Source organism: Cupressus sempervirens, chromosome 8 (assembly GCF_028749045.1).
Source record: "Cupressus sempervirens isolate cs-2001-9-10 chromosome 8, ASM2874904v1, whole genome shotgun sequence".
NCBI classification, from domain to species: Eukaryota; Viridiplantae; Streptophyta; class Pinopsida; order Cupressales; family Cupressaceae; genus Cupressus; species Cupressus sempervirens.
The window spans coordinates 668,306,922-668,320,241 of record NC_143125.1 but is presented as its reverse complement, the minus strand read 5'-3'; positions in this window follow the sequence as shown (position 1 = coordinate 668,320,241).

The window sequence follows — 13,320 nt, the reverse complement described above, 5'->3', positions numbered from 1 at the left end:
ACTTTAACTATTGTATACTCTTTAGATTTACTCTCCTTTATCTACACCAAACCATCAAATCCTAGGACTATAGTGAGAGAATGAAGGATTTCACATTAAATATTCTAATTGCTTTATAATGAAACTTTGTATAAATATAATTATTATAATGGAAGTATTTGTTTTGATGTATAATCCCATATATGTGAAGTATAAAGTCAAGAGCATATTTCTTAGATATTTTGTATCAATTATTATTTATCTATTCAAAAACTTATTATATAGTAAAACTTTATTTACAATATTTATTTAATGTTATAAACATATTCATCTTACTAGAAATAATAGGCTCTCCCTAAGGGGAGTGTGGATTTAGTTATTTTAGGGTACTTGAGACATGTATACTCTCTAGATATGCTTTTCCTTTCTCTATACAACACCAACTATCAACTCTTATGACTATAGTGAGAGAATGAAAGATTTGACATTAAATATTCTATTTCATTTACAATTACGCTTTGTCTATGTGTGTGTGTGTGTGTGTGTGTAATCATTATTGCTCAAGTATTTATTATTACCTATAATCCCATATACATGATGTATAAAGCCACAACATATTTATTAGTTATTTTATATCACTTATTATTTATTTATTCAACAACTTGTTACATATTAAAAATTGATATATAATAATGTTGTTTAATATTATACTAAATATGGTATTGAATATGCTACTAAATAGGTTCTGTAACTTGAGCTAGGGCATCTATACCCTAGCTATGTCTAATATTTTTCATGCTTGCGAAGAGGGGCATTTGGTGTCTATAGGGGTAAGGTTTGGGGTTGGCTCTATCTACTATGTCTTGGTCTTGGCTGAGTCTCTGTAGTGGGAGCTTCTAGTTCATGTGTAAGTTTCTACCTATTCTTTATGTGAAATCCTTTGTTTTCTCTTACATGGGAAGCTTCCTCCATAGGTGATTCCTATGGGTTTTGCTTGTGGTCAATGGTGGGTGTTGGGTGAGGTTTTAAAATCTTGTATTTTGGCTATTATAACTTGAGGATTTGAATGCCTATGGCTTTTATTTCTTCTCTACTGCATGGGACAAGAGGATTAGAGGTGTGGGGATTGGTTTTGGGAGGGGCTAAGAACAAGGGTGTGGGAGGATTTCCTCTCCCATTTTCAGGCTTTGTATTTTTCTTGGCATGATGGCCTGCTCAAAGGGTATGACGTCAATGAGGAGCCCTTACTTGGACTTTTGGGCAATGATAGGCTCAAAAATTTTAAGTCAAAGGATGAAGACCTTTGATAAAAATTTATTTTCTTTGAAGACAAGGATTGTTGATTTGGGGTTATCTAATGGATCATAGATTATGAAGATTAATGGTTGTATCGAGAGGTGAAAGGAGAGGCCAAAACTAGTTGTTCCAACTGAGATGATTACTGAGGATGTTGAGTATTATTCAAATCACTCTTTATATTGTAATTTTTTGGGGATCAGGGTTTCCTTACAAATTTTACAGGTTTGGGCCCAAAGGAATTGGGAGCCAAAGGGGGAAATGGAGATAATGTTGCTAGAAGACAATTATTTCATGGTTACTTTTAATTGCAATGTTGATCGCAATAGGGTATATGAGGGAGGACCTTATTTTCATAATAAGGTAGGGTTGTTTATCAAGCCATGGCATTCAAGTTTCAACCCTGTAGATGAGCTTCCAAATTGTGTCCCAGTGTGGGTTCATTTACCAAGGTTCCTGGTGGAATTTTGTAAGGAGGATGTGCTGCACCTTTTGGCCTTGGTGCCTGGAAATCCTATTGGGACTTCATCATAGACTTTGGGTAAAAAGGTAATGAGTTTTGCACACATTTGTGTTGAAATTGATCTAAGTAGGCCTTTTCCTGATGCAATAGATATGTGTGTAGGCTCCTAATCTTGGGTGTAACATTTGGACTATGAAACTCTTCCTTTTCATTTTGGCTTTGTTGAGAATATGTTCATTTGTAGTGGAGATTCCCAAGGTACAAACCTAGGAACTCCTAGGCTTCACAACCTATGAGTAATCTTCCTAAAATGGATAAAGGGAATAGAATTTCTCCTGATAAGTTAGGTGCTTCTGATGGTTTTTCTTTGGTCAAGGCTCAAAATCAGAATAGGGGTAAAAAGAGGCCTTTTAAAGAAAGGCATGATGAAGGTACCTTCAATAGATTTAAGGTTTTGGATGAGGTCAACCAACAGGTGGTGAACCTGGGATTGATCAACTTAAATCAAGGGCTTGTGGGTTTAGCTTAGGAGGATCTTGTTCTTGATTCTTCTATGGATCCACAATGGGATGATTGTTAGCACTTGGAAGCTAATCAATAGAGGGGGGGTTTTGAGGTGTAGGATCCCTTGGTCATTGTTACAACAACAAGTGTGGATTCTTTGTCTCTTGGATGGAACACTAGTTCAGAATTAGCTATGAAGATCAGGCCTCCTCCCAAATTGGGAATTTTACAAAAAGATATTAAGAAGGGTGGGGTAGAGAAATTTTTTAAACCTACCAGAAAAAGGATGTGGAAATGACTAAACTAGCTGGTGAGAATTTGGTGGAGTCAGGGGCAGTAAGGACTCTTGATTCTATTTTTGCATGCCCCTTGAAATGATTGTTCTATCATGAAATGTGTGTGTCTTGAACAACGGCCCTAGAAAAAATGTTGTTTATGAATTAGTTAGAAGGCAAGGTCCTAGTGATGTCTTTTTGCAGGAAACTAGGTTATTTATTGAGAATAGGTAAGGTTTGGAACCTAAGTTGTGGAGAAATGGGGAGTGCTAGTGCATTGGAGCTCATGGAGCTTCTGGGGGTCTAGCATGTTTATGGAATCCTCGAAGAATATAGCCTCTTTGCTAGATATCTTCTAAATCCTCTATGTTTATAATTGCTACCAGCCTTGAGATAGGAGAAGTCATTTTATTTTCCAATATTTATTCTCCTATTGATTTTTAAGTTAAATGAGGTTTGTGGTCCCATATCAGGCTGATTTGTAGCATGATGCCTTTCCATCCATGGATTTTGGCTAGAGATTTCAATGGTATTTGTGAGTTGGTTGAGAAATGTGGTGGTACTGGAAGTTTGGAGCCCTCTGCACTGCTACTTCGAGAATATATCAATATCTTTAATCTTGTTGATATCAAACCCAAAAATGGTCAATTCACCTAGAAAAAGCATCGAGTTGGTGAGTTTTACATTGCAAAAAGGTTAGATTGGTTTCTTGTTTTTTGTTACTAGGTTGGAGGGATGTGGTCATCTTGCTCTGAGAACTTGGACTAGAGAGGATTAGACCACTGGCCTATTAAACATGCTACTAAGTCAACTCATGTGCCTTGTATGCCCTCTTTTAGGTTCTAGTTCATGTGGTTGTAGGACCCCTCTTTGAATGACTTGGTTTCTGACTAGTGGAAGAAAGGTAGACTAGCCTATGCTACTTCAATATGTTAAATTTGAGCTCATATGGTGGAACTGTTAGTACTTTGGAATGTCTTCCATGTAAAGATGTTGGCCTAGGCAGATCTAGATGGTATCACAAGGAGGTTAAGGGAGGACGACGTCATGACTGAGTTGCTTTAGGACGAGGCTTAAGCTATGCAAATGCTAGAAGAATGGGGAATACAAAAGGAAATGTATTGGAAACAAAAGGATCATATTCAGTGGCTATAGGAAGGGGATTAAAATACAACTTTCTTCTTCAATTCAATGAAAGCTAGGCACCACAGAAATCTCTAGGGAGGCAGTATAGTACTTTGAATCTCTCTTTCAGGAGGACTCGCAATGGGGGTCTCATGAGGAAGGACAAATTCTTTCTTATATCCCCTCTCTCCTATCTAGAGATATGAATCAACAACTCATGAGTGATATCTTGCTTGAAGATATTGAAGGGATTGTTTTTAATATAAAGAAAGGGAAGGGTCCTAGTCCTAATGGCTTCCTAATTGAGTTTTTTTAGGAATTCTAGGATATTATCAAACTTGACCTCCTGGTTGTGGTTCATGAGTCTCAATACAATAAGCAATTGTTAAGCGCACTAAATGCTACTTTTCTTTCTCTTATTCCCAAGAGTGAGGGGGTTGATAGGTTAAGCTAATTTTGGCCCATTTCTTCATCAAATTTAATCTATAAAATTATTTCTAAACTTATTCATGAAAAGTTGAAGAAGGGGCTTGAGGAACTAATATCTAAAGAACAAAGATGTTTTGTAGCTGGAACAAAAATTCTAGATGGGATTCTTATTGTAACTAAAGTCATCCATTCTATGGATAGCTCAAAAGAAAAAGAGATGTTTATCAAATTGGACATGGCTAAGGCTTACGAAAGAGTTAGGTGGTCCTTTCTTCGGGGGGTTCTTGGTCCTTTTGGCTTTGTTGAAGAATGGATTCAATGGGTTTTGAGTTGTGTTAGTTCAGCCTCTTTCTCTCTGCTTATCAATGGGAGAAATTTTGAGCTATTTGGGGCTTCTAGGGGACTTCATCAGGTTGATCTTCTTTCCCCTTACTTGTTTATTCTTTTGGCTATAGGCTTGGGGAGATGGATTAAATAGAGTGTGGAGTCTTGTCTCATTCAAGGTTGGAGTTGGGGTTGCACCTTACCTTTGCAAACTCACTTACAACTTGTGGATGATACTACTTTGATGGGGATGGCTACAATGTGGGAGGCCTCTAATTTATGAAGGATCTTGGATTCTCACTTGGTTTCCCTTGGTCATTAGATTAATGATGGAAAATCTTCCATTTTCTTTTTGAACACTCTTGGCCCCATTCAACAAAGGATTGCTCACACTTTGAGATTTTGGATCGAAACTCTCCCATTGACTTACCTTGGCATTCCCATCTCTATGAGTAGACTACCTAGGAAGTCTTGGTAGATTATTTTGGATAAATTTTTGCTGAAAATTAATCATTAGACTCATTGATGGTTATCCTTTGCTATCCATGTCTAGTTGATTAAGTCGGTGGTGTAGGCTCTGCCCATTTATAGATGCATGCTCTAGGTTGCCCCTATGGGCTTTCTAAAGGACCTTGATTTTGTGGTGCAACAATTCTTATGGGTTGGTTTCTTGGAGTCCTCCAAATGGAGTTTGGTTAGATGGGAGGTTATTTATAGTGCAAAACAATATGGTGGACTAGGCTTAAGGCAATCGAATTTGACTAGGGAGGCTTTGGCTAGTAAATTGTATTGCCATTGGTGTAATGAATGGGATAAGAGCTAGTCCAAGGTTCTTTCTTTGAAGTATCTCCCAAGAATCCCTCAATCTGATATTTCTAGGTATGCGCTTGTGGGGAAAGGTTCTGTCATATGGGGCACCCTCAATATAGGGGCTATGCTTATTAAGGATGGATTATTTTGGATCTACAAGAAGGGGACAGAGGTCTAATTCTAGTATGATTCTTGGGATGTTTTTCCTCCCATCACTTCTTAGTTTTCCAACTTGTTGAATCTTTTCCAGAGAATTCTTGAGGTTGGTTGGTCATGGGTGAGTGATTTTAAGTCCTTTTACCCCTATGGTTAGATGGAGATGGCCAAATGGAACTCCCTAGATGAGTGGTCGGTTGTTGGTTTGTAGGAGGAGTGTGTTATGCTGCAAAGTATCCTCTCTAGTCAAAGACGTAGCTCTCTCTAGGAAGATGACATGTTTCCTAGTACCCCAATCCTATGGGACGCATATTGTAGCCTCTGGTTAGAGTAGTTTATTGTCTCATTGGTTGGTTAGGCCTGAAATTCAATGGTGGAAGAAGGTCTGGAACAAGCTTTCTTGGCCAAAATGTAATTTTTTTCTTTGGATGTTGGCTTGGAATAAGTGTTTGACATGGGATAACATTTGGAAGAGAGGTTTCCATGGTCCTATTTGTGTTATGTGTGGGGCTAATGAGGAGGACTCTACCCACTTGTTTATTCATTGCTCTTTTGCCCTCCAACTTTGGTATTTTTGGTGGGGTTTTGGAAAACTCCTTTTGTTCATGCTTCCTCCTTGATTTAGTTTTGATAGGGGATGGGTTGGCCCCCTTTTGTGGCCTCCTTTTTGTAGGGGGTGTGGTTTGTTGAGCCTATCTTCTTATTGTGTAAAATTTGGTTGGAATGTAAGCAAAGGATATTTTGTGGAGAAAAGAGGCTTGTGCAACAAATTTGACAAAGATTATTGGTCGTGGTTCAAGAAACAGTGGATGCTAGGTGTGAAGTGGAACTCCCTTTGGAGAAAAGAGACACAAAGTTGGTGGAGAGATTGGGGATTTAGGGGTCATCTTTGGCTTTGACTAGGGCTAAGAGAGGGTTCCCCCTTATACTATTTTGAAGATCAATACTGATGGATCTTTAAGGGGCAATCCAGGACCAATTGGTATTGAAGGGATTGGTAGAGATTCTTTGTGCTTAGTGATCTTCCTCTTTTCAATCTATGAAGGGATACATACTATCAACCTAGTGGAAGGTCTAGCTATTCTTACCGCTCTTGAGAGAGCTCATGCTTTGGGGTGGATAAGGATTTTTTGTTAATCTGATTCCTAGATTTTCATCAATTTGCTTATTGAGAAGAAAGTGGCTGATGTTAGTTGGCAGTTGGCTAGAGTTGTGCAACAAATTCTATGAATTATTTCTTTGATGGAAATAGTGGTTTTTGTCCATATTCCAAGGGAGTGGAATAGGGCAGTTGATTGTTTGGAAAAATGGGCTTCTGAGCATGTTGAGGGATGGAGAATTGAGGAGTGGGAGTTGGTTCCTTAGGAGCTCCATCATGATTTAACAAATATTCTTGTTGAGGATAGGGCTTGGAATGGTGAAGGATGATGGCATTGGTTTTTTTATCTTTGTTTGGTTCACTACTCTTATTTTTCCTTGGGACCTTAGTCCTTTGCTTCCTTTATATTGTTTCTTTCTAATCTTCAATAAAGTTTTTACCACTTTTTTCCAAAACAAAAATTGATATATAATATTTATTTAATGTTATATATACATTCATGTTACAAAAATTGGAAAAGGTAAAAATAGAAAATTTCCAAGTCAAGGGTAATTTAAAATTGGTTAATAAAATCAGGAAAAGAAGAATTAGGATTTGGGTAAGAAGGTAATGTTTGAAAAGATAATAATATCTTTACATAAAAAATCCATTATGTTTGTGATGTCTCTTGTAGAAAAGAAGACTATGTTTGTTTAGGACCTATCTACAATTATGATAACAAAGGTTGTCTTACACATAATTTGGTTTTAGAATTATTCAAATAATAGGATCCATTTGAGTGCTTTGATTTTTATCATCAAGGGAGGTGATAAAAGGTGTTTCATGAGCCTCACTTCCATCCAATGATGCATGCACAATTAGTTCATGTATATTTTTCATATAGTTTCTTGACCAATTGATATTAATTGCATATCTACTACCATGCAAAGTTTGCATATAGTTTCTTGACAAAATAATATTAATTAGCTTTGAGACATTGCAATAGATTGGTGTAGGTTAAGGAGAGTTAATCTGGTTTTGGTGGATTTGTTAAACAAAAAATTGTGATAGAGTAATTTTATATTATTTTGAGGTGTTGTAGAACATAAAGATTGTATGAATTAAGAAAAAAAAAGACCTTAACAATATTGTGTGTATTTTATATTTATAATTTGTGTGCTTCCTTTTAAGCTCCTTTCTCTTCACCTTTTGTTTCTGTAATTTACCGACTGAAAACAATCTAATAATAAAGTGTTAAAATAAAATTTGGATTAAAGTTGGCAACTTTTAACTCCTTGACATAGAAAATGAAGAAAATATTACAATAAACTTGAATTGTCATTGACTTTTGAAAATAACTTTAACAACTATGGAGGAAAGAACCCCTACACTATAGTTCCCTAGTGAGAGACATTGTTGTTATGAATGCTAATGCAAAGCCCTTATTTTATTCTAAACACAAATGAGAAACCCATATTTAAAAGAAATAATTAATGAAAGTTTGGGCCATCAAGTTAATCTAATATTGAAGAGAAACATACCAAAATGCAAAACCAATTATTGGACTTTTCTGCAAAGAAATGCAACATGCTGCTATATTTGGTCACCAATAATGCATACCAACCAATATCTCTCCTTACATTTACTGTAACAATAAACTCCAATGACATGACATCAGTTGCCTCTTAGAAACTTCAGAGGTAGTAATAAATCTCTAAGCAAAAATCACAAGATCCTCTTTTTTTTTAATCTTATCCTTCCCCAACCTTTGTTTTGTTTTATTTGGTTGTTTTAATAGGAAGTTGCTGCCTCACTTTTAACTTATTTCTTATATAGTAATGGAAACTTTCTAACATTCCTTTCTAACTGTTTTTTTACATCCACCTTTAAACATCACATACTAAGGAAGAAATTAAGTTTGCAAAAATAAGTAACTTTGACTATTTAACACTTATAGCCTAAAAGTTAAACCTTAGTGTGTGTGATACCCTTTTTCCTACACCGGTTTGCTAGTGGCTAACTAGCCAACTGGATTACTTATAGAAGATTTTTTTTAATTAAATAAATGAAAGAAAAATATGGTAATGCAATTTTGAAATTAATTACAAAATCATTAAAAAGTGAATCCAGTGGGCTGGATAGACGCTGCCCCACTTTGACACACTCTAATGCAAATGAAGAAAAATGAACAAAACCAAATAACTTTCATCCAACAGTGATCTATTAGCTTAATAAATATAGAAATATTCCTTCTATTATATGCATCTGTATTCTATTGTCTATTATTATTAATAGAAGATTTTAACAATGTATTGTCTAAGATGAATGTGGATTAACATTTACCATAATGTCTTAGATTCACTTTATAGTGATCTATAATCAAAATGAAAAACAACCAAATGAAAGGAAAGCAAAAAAGATTGTTACGCAAAATAAAAATAATATTCGAAATAGAAACTCGGTTCATCGACAAAACATAGTTTTATAATGGTTCACCCAAATAACCTACGCTCACTCCTAATCAAGTTCATATATGTAAGACAACATACTTTTATAAGCAACATAACAGTATTATCTAGATCTATCCAGATCTAGGTTGAGAAGAAACCAAATGGCTAACACATTATCCATGCCAGTTCTTCTATATATGATGAACAACACTAAGAATACAAGAACAAATAAGCCCACCCGACATTACTGCTATCATGATAAAGAAACCTGAATTACAATACAAGTAAGCCCAATAGACATTACTGCTATCATGATAAAGAAACTTTAATTACAATACAGGTAAGCCCAATAGACATTACTGCCATCATTGGCATTTCATTGGAAATATCAAAATGCTGTGCGCTCAACCGTTCCGATTGAATTGTTGCGAAAAACAAATCAACGAATGGTGCTGTAAGGTAAATTAGGTCTCATTTTTTTATGTGGGTTTTGTCCGAGACGAAGTTCTAAATCAACTTCCTCATCGCCCTGTGAAGACAAACGTTTCTCCGCTTTAAATTTCATATGGCTCTTTTTACGAGAAAAAGGTTTCTCCCAAATATATTGTTTTCTAGTGAGAGGTGTGCACAACTGAGGGAATAAAGAAGACCAGGTGGACTGATCAAGTGGAGGTGGTATGGAAGGCAGGCGAGAGGCAGAGCCAGGCGTCCACCCACGCTTTTCCAGTTTAGACCTTTCTCCACACTGTCCGTTCATATGCCCGCCCAAAGCTTGTGAGCAGTTAAAAAGTCTTTTGCAATGCGCACATTTGTACAACTTTTTCCACGCCACTGCCGATGCTTCTTGCCCCATGTGACCTTCGGCTACGCCAACCTGCTCTGAATTTTGGCTAGATTCCTCATTTTCATTCCGCTCTAAACTCATTCTCTTATCAGAAACAGAATGAAGCGTAAAAATGATGTTAATGGTCTCTGTTAGACTTCAGTCCAATGATTGATGATTATATTTCATTCCAGGGGGTCGATATAAGTTGTGCGATGAACGCCATAATTTAGATTTCCGTTGACCTTTGTTGTAATCATCGTCATCCGAAGAAAGACGGACAAAAAACTCTGGGCAAATCTGCATCGGAGAAATCAATACTTGGCATTGCATTGCATTGAGTATAACCTCCCATCGAAATATTTGGACATTGTGAAGGTCGGCTTCTACCCTCGGGCTTGCCGCAAAACAATAAACGCTGACTAGCGAAAATCGTTCTCGTTTATAATCTCTATGAAATTATATACAAATATAATATTAAACTGATTTTTTAAATATAAATTAGCTTTCCTTGGCAATCTTTTTCACTCTTAAATTGGAGTGACATGTCCTTTAGTTGTTGTTAAGATGGAATGTAAATTGTGTTAAATTAAGCATTGTTTTCATAATATTAAAATTGACAGGTTTTTAATTCAATGCTTAATCTATATCTTTTTTCTTTTTTTTTTCTAAATAGTTTTTTTCTATTAATTTTAATATAAAGTTGAATATTCATATAAAATTGTTGGAAGAGTAGTGCAAGTCGAGGGAGGTGGATAATGGCTTTCTATTGGAACCCTATACATCATGAAGGTTAGAGGTGGAATTTATAGAAATCACCCATCACATCATTCTTTTCTTTTTGTTCTCCTCTTTTGGGGGCTGAAATGTCAAGTGCTAGATGAGGGAAACATTTTTCATTGGTGGCAAGGGGGCACCCATTAGTAGAAGTTGTAGGAGCACTTAGAGCAAGAATAGGTGACCAACTAGAGCCAAGCCATGGAGGAGAGGTAGAGTGGTGTTGTAATCCATCTTAACCTCCCTCAGCAGAGTGGCAAGTGAACTAGGATTGTGGGGTCTACAAGTGGCAAGAAGAGAAGTTACAATTATGACACCATCAATGAGTTAGAGTGCAGTAAGTAGAGGAGGAGGCTAGTGGCATTTGAGTCATGATACATAGGGCATATCCCTAATGCTAGAGGAGCTCATGAAGGTGGGCTAGCTCCGGAACCACTTTACTAGCTTGCACTTGAATTTGTAACATAATATTATTATATATTTAGGTTTCAAAGTACATAGAAACATTTGTATCCATATGATTGTTACCACAAATAATAACACTTCTATCTTTCCAAATCATGAGAAGGATCTAGATCTTGAAACGATGCCAAACTTAGAAAATCTTATGAGGAAGGTTGTGCGGATCCCTATGTGAAACCATGTGCCAAAAAAATTACTTAAATCTAAAAGGCTTTAAAACATCATGTATCAAGTTCAAGTGATGTTGAGCTTTCTAGAAAATCTAGACAAGATACATGAAGCTCTCTTTCTTAACACAAAATGGGCATTAAGTTTTAGGAATTCTAATATGTCTAAGCTATGAGTCCAAACAAAAACTTGTTAAAGCACACACTAGGAAAAATATGCAATTTTAGGATCCATTATGGTAGAGCACACAATAAGGAACCTAGGATACCAAGGTTTGTTAAAAGTGTTTGAATGTCATTGTTGGCTAAGGATGGTAACCATAGGAGACCTAAGACCAACTAATGATATCCCAACTTGGGTTTGTTTGTTCAAAAAGGAGTACATTGAAACAATTTTCAGTCCTTCCAACAAGGAGTTACATAAGTAATATATGACTTGTTAGTTAACTAAGGAGTAACAAAGACACTAGTAAGTCACAAGTCTGCCAATCTAGACGAGGCAAACAAAATGGGGCATGCATATCTTAATTCATTGATTTTTAACTTAATGATCTAATTAACTTTTTTTAGAATTGTTCTTTTCTATTAATTTTAATATAAAGTAACATATTAAAAGAAGGGGTTGGAAAATATAAAAAGACATCAGGATATAAGAGTAGTGTCAGTTGAGGCAGGTAGATGATGGCTTTCAATACAACCCTAAACATCATTGTGGGTTAGAGTGGATCTAAAGGAGGTCAATCATCACCATAATTCTTTTCTTTTTCTTCCTTTCCCCTTCAAGGAGATGAAATGTCAAGTGTTAGATGATGGAAACCTTTACCATTGGTGGAAGGGAGCCACCTAGTAGAAGAAGTAGCATGAGTAGTAGGAGAAGCAATAGAAGAGAATTAGAGTGCCATTAGCACTCATCCTAACATTCCTTAGTGCAGTGGCGATGACCTAGCATTGTCGGGTCTACGAGTGATGGGTAGAGGATCTATTGACATGACAATACCCATGAGGTTGATTGTAGTCAACCGAAGAAGAGGTTGGTAGTATTTGAGCCACAATACAAAGGAAATTAAATGCTAATAAACCTCATGAAGGTGGGCTACTACTAGAGACAGTTTATCAAGCTTTTACTTGAATTTACAACATACCATTATTACATATATAGGTCTTAGAGTACATAGAATCCTAAGTATCCATCTAACTCTGAGAAAAAATCACAACATTTCTACCTTTACAAATTGTGAGAAGAATCTCCCTCTTAAAAGGATACTAATTTTATAAAATCGTATGAGGAAGTTCAAGTGGTTCCCTTAGCAAAAGAATGTGCCAAAAAAATTTCTCAAGTCTGAAGGGCTTAAAAAATCTATCTATCTAGCTTGAGAGATGTTGATCTCTTTAGAAAATCTAGAAATGATATATGAAAGTCATTGGCTAAACACAAAATGGGCATCTAGGATAAAGAATTCTTAGATATCTAATTTTTGAGAGCAAAGGAAAAACCTTGTAAAGAAAACACTTGGAAAATGATCAATTTTAGGTTCCATTATGGTAGACCACACACTAAGGAATCTAGAGAGATAGGATTTTATTGTTGGATAAGGATTGTAACCATAGGAAAATAAGGGATCAACCAATGATACCCCAACTTGAGCTTCTAGTTGGAAATAGGAGTATGTGGATACTATTTCCATTCCTTCAACTAAGGTGTACAAAAAATATACCAACTTTTATGGATTCACTAAGGTTGTAAGGAAGAGACTAGAGTCATAAGTCTCCTAATCTAGGTGAGAAATGAAATGAGACATACATATCTTCCGATAAAAAAATCCACATATTAACTTTGGAGAATATATCACAACAAGTTTGAATACCATATTTGTCAACATAAAGGGAACTGCACCCCTAGAAGATTGACAATTGGAAAGCCATGAAGCAAGAAAAGAGGAGACCACCATATGGTATGTCTACTGATTGAGACCACATTCCAAAAAAACATCACCAATTTATATGATCAAAGGCTATATATCTTCCCAAGCTCTCTAAAGGCTCTTTTAAAAAAAAAAGAACCTTGAATGTACACAATATCTTTCATAATAAAAAGTGTTTTAGAGTTTGTCCTCTTTCACATAGGTCTATGCATAGAAAAACCTAAATAAATACAATGTCACATAATAACCTTATACACTTCATCTCTACTATGTGCATGAA